The 4399-nt window shown below is 59.1% G+C and overlaps 1 non-coding gene across 1 annotated transcript; it reads right to left on the reverse strand.

Annotated features, from left to right (window-relative positions):
- Positions 1-701: 701 nt before the first annotated feature.
- Positions 702-2540, reverse strand: LOC145654831 (18S ribosomal RNA). Its single transcript, XR_014121019.1, has one exon. It is a non-coding gene; the product is annotated as an 18S ribosomal RNA (ribosomal RNA).
- Between the last annotated feature and the right edge of the window lie 1859 nt (positions 2541-4399).

Below are 4399 nucleotides of genomic sequence, written 5' to 3' on the forward strand. Positions count from 1 at the left end.
CCGCCCCGTCCGACCCCTCGAAAGGGGTGGAACTCACGTAGCGTGGGCCAAGCCCTAGGTACCTGCCGGGGGTCCCCCTGAGACTCCTTTCTGAGAGAGAGAAGCAGGGGAACCGGCTGCGCCACCCACCACCACCACGCCCCAGGACGCCGGTGGGCGGACGAACACAGGAAGGGCCATGGCCTGCCCCACGAGGAGCAGCGCTCGCAACCCCCCCCGGAAAGTCCGCTCGTCAGCGAGCAAGGGGACGGGGATGAATGACAAGGACAACAAAATAGGAAAACCCCTCGCGGTGGACGGAGGCAGCGGCCGTGCGAGCGAGAGGGAGGGCGCGGGACGGACCCGTACGACCCGCTCGACTCGCAGGCGCTTCTCCTGCCGGCAAGGTGAGGGGAAACCGGCCTTCGCCCGACGAGCGGGGACGCCGAGTTTTTTGAACGACGCGTCTCTCGCGCTGGAACCCAGAGAATACCGGGGCCTGCGGGGGGGGGGTGCTGAAGGACGACGCGGAGGAAGAGGCGGAGGACGAGGAAGGGGTGGGAGGGACTAGGCTCCTCCTTTATGCCTTCTGTCCAGCCTGACCTGCAAGCGACCACGTGTAACAGCAACCCCGAAGACCCTTTCGACCCTGGGCCCCGACGCGGGGGGACGGCGAAGTCGAGGGGGTCGGGAGAGGAGGCACGCCGGACAGCGTTACCCGTTAATGATCCTTTCGCAGGTTCACCTACGAAAACCTTGTTACGACTTTTACTTCCTCTAGATAGTCAAGTTTGATCGACTTCTCGGCGCTCCGCCAAGGCCCGCGAGGAGCCCCGGCGGGGCCGATCCGAGGACCTCACTAAACCATCCGATCGGTAGTAGCGACGGGCGGTGTGTACAAAGGGCAGGGACTTAATCAACGCGAGCTTATGACCCGCGCTTACTGGGAATTCCTCGTTCATGGGGAATAATTGCAATCCCCAGTCCCCATCACGAATGGGGTTCAGCGGATTACCCGCACCTCTCGGTGTAGGGTAGGCACACGCTGATCCAACCATTGTGGCGCGCGTGCAGCCCCGGACATCTAAGGGCATCACAGACCTGTTATTGCTCCATCTCGCGTGGCTGAACGCCACTTGTCCCTCTAAGAAGTTTGACGCCGACCGCGGAGGGCCGCGTAACTATTTAGCATGCCGGAGTCTCGTTCGTTATCGGAATTAACCAGACAAATCGCTCCACCAACTAAGAACGGCCATGCACCACCACCCACAGAATCGAGAAAGAGCTATCAATCTGTCAATCCTTTCCGTGTCCGGGCCGGGTGAGGTTTCCCGTGTTGAGTCAAATTAAGCCGCAGGCTCCACTCCTGGTGGTGCCCTTCCGTCAATTCCTTTAAGTTTCAGCTTTGCAACCATACTCCCCCCGGAACCCACAGACTCGTGGTTTCCCTCACGCTGCCCGGCGGGTCATGGGAATAACGCCGCCGGATCGCGGGTCGGCATAGTTTACGGTCGGAACTACGACGGTATCTGATCGTCTTCGAACCTCCGACTTTCGTTCTTGATTAATGAAAACATTCTTGGCAAATGCTTTCGCTTTCGTCCGTCTTGCGCCGGTCCAAGAATTTCACCTCTAGCGGCGCAATACGAATGCCCCCGGCCGTCCCTCTTAATCATGGCCCTGGTTCAGGAAACCCACAAAATAGAACCGGAGTCCTATTCCATTATTCCTAGCTCAGGTATTCAGGCGAGAAGCGGGCCCGCTTTGAACACTCTAATTTTTTCAAAGTAAACGCTCCGAGCCCCGTCCGGACACCCAGCCAAGGGCATCCGGGGGGCACCGGGAGACAGGGTCTGAGACAGGCGGTGGCACGCCTCGCGGCGGACCGCCAGCCCACTCCCGACATCCAACTACGAGCTTTTTAACTGCAGCAACTTTAATATACGCTATTGGAGCTGGAATTACCGCGGCTGCTGGCACCAGACTTGCCCTCCAATGGGTCCTCACCCATGGGTTTAGGATACGCTCATTCCGATTACAGGGCCTCGAAAGAGACCTGTATCGTTATTTTTCGTCACTACCTCCCCGTGTCGGGAATGGGTAATTTGCGCGCCTGCTGCCTTCCTTGGATGTGGTAGCCGTTTCTCAGGCTCCCTCTCCGGAATCGAACCCTGATTCCCCGTTACCCGTGGTCACCATGGTAGCCGACTATGGTACCATCGAAAGTTGATAGGGCAGACATTCGAATGAGACGTCGCCGCCGCGGAGGGCGCGCGATCGGCCCGAGGTTATCTAGAGTCACCAAAGCGGCCGGGGGGCCCGAGCCCCCCGGATGGGTTTTGGGTCTGATAAATGCACGCATCCCCCGAAGGGTCAGCGCTCGTTTGCATGTATTAGCTCTAGAATTACCACAGTTATCCGAGTAACGTGTGGAGCGATCAAAGGAACCATAACTGATTTAATGAGCCATTCGCAGTTTCACTGTACCGGCCGTGTGCACTTAGACCTGCATGGCTTAATCTTTGAGACAAGCATATGTTACTGGCAGGATCAACCAGGTAGTTTGCACCGTGGTCTGGGATGAACCACGAGTGACATCCGCCTCCCCTTCCGGGGGCTAGGAAGCAGCGGGTTGTAAGTGCGTGCGCCGTCAGGTCCAGACGCCATACAGGGCTACCCAGGACAGCTTCCGCGGCCAGTGTAAACGTGCTCGCGCACCGCCCTCTGGCCTTCGGACGCCGACCTCTCACCTTGATGCAAAGCTGTCCCATCCGGTCATGCCCGCACCGTACCCCGTCCACCTCCTCCGGAGGTGCGGACGGCCGACTCCAGGTGCTTTCGGCGTTCCCTCTCTTCACGCCGTTTTGATTTTCGTGGGCCGCTGGTGGGGGGACAAGGGAAAGACCTCGTCGAATTCCCTCCCCCCTAGCCTCGCTCAACCTACGTTTCGTGATGTAACCAAGAAGAGTGATTCGTGGGCCCAGGTAGTTTTGAAGAGGAGGCCAACAAAGCAGGGCACTCCCTTCCTCCCAAACCACAGACACCAGTATAGGACAACTGAGTAGACAGACTGGCCGTCTGAGTCTCCCCCAGAGAGTTCTGGGATGGGTTACAAATAACCCCCACCCCCCATCAGAGGCTTGACCCGCTAGAACCAGGGAGGATCTGTCAAAACCGCTCTCCACATCAGAAGTTCTGGATCAGCCGGGGCTGGTCGGCAGACGTCCACCTAAGGCCGTGGCCTAACCCCGTGTGGGGGGATAGCGCTCGCACCCGTACACGTGGACACCCGCTCGTCAAATGGCTGGCTCCTCACTTACCGTAGGGGGAATGGTTTGCCTACCCCTGGCGGGTCTGGTACTCCACTCTACCAAACAAGGAAGCAACACACCAATAGACCCCTGCAACACCGGGCAGCTTTGGGCAGTGTCACTACACTCCTCCTTGTTCTTCACGTTCCTTCCGTGGTGATTTTTTTTTTTTTTTCGTGGCCATTGCCGTGCATGGCTTCCCCATCGCTTTGCATGCTCTCCATTGCCTCGTGCTGCTTCACCATTGGTCTCACCTGGAGACCGAAGCCGCTCTCCCAGTAACCCGATGGTACCTGGCCAGAAAACCCCGTGCCCGATTTCATCTAGGACAAGGGCCAAACCACAGACCGTGCCCGTCCAGGGTCAACCCCTGGTCGGACAGGCCTGGTGGGTCGATACCATGGATGTGGCAGGCCGACGAGAATCCACTGGTACATTTACAAACACGCCCACCCTGGTGGCATGGCTGTACGACCCATCGTCGAAGCACGCTGCGGCGGACTGAGCCATTGGATCCAGTTGCCTGGGCGTACACTCAGCCCAACAGACGCACTCGGGTCGGGGAGAGCAAAGCAGACTGTGTGCCTGGATGTGCCCACTTCCATAGGGGAATCGGCATGATGGTTCACTTAACCCGAGGAGGGCTCCCCTCGCGGGATAAGCACCCCCCTCGGGGGATGGGGGGGGGGGGGGGGCATCCAGAGCACACCACTTTCCGGTAGGGGACAGGCGTTTGATCATGTGTCCGAGGGAGAGCTCCCCTTGCCGGCCGAACACCCCTCGGACTCCCCTTGGGCTTCCAGAGAACGCCACTGGATGAATTTAGTGCTTGGACCCCATTGATTCTCTTTGCTCTCCCATATACCCGACGGGACCTATTTGCAAAACCCCGTGCCAACCAGACCTCCAGGAAGGGGGCTGGCGGCTAACCATGCCCAGCAGGGTGCACCCTGGTCGGACACTTTGGGAGGGTCGAGAGCCTGGAAGTGCCACCCGGGGGAGTAATTCTGATTTCCGTTTTAATGCACTCAGGGACAGCCCGAGGACCTCTGTAGTGCACCTGAGGCGGACTGAGCCGTCGGGTCCAGGGGTCTGGAGTTCGGAACCTC

The sequence above is a fragment of the Electrophorus electricus genome, unplaced genomic scaffold (assembly GCF_041902795.1).
Source record: "Electrophorus electricus isolate QZ-2024a unplaced genomic scaffold, ASM4190279v1 Scaffold162, whole genome shotgun sequence".
NCBI lineage: Eukaryota > Metazoa > Chordata > Actinopteri > Gymnotiformes > Gymnotidae > Electrophorus > Electrophorus electricus.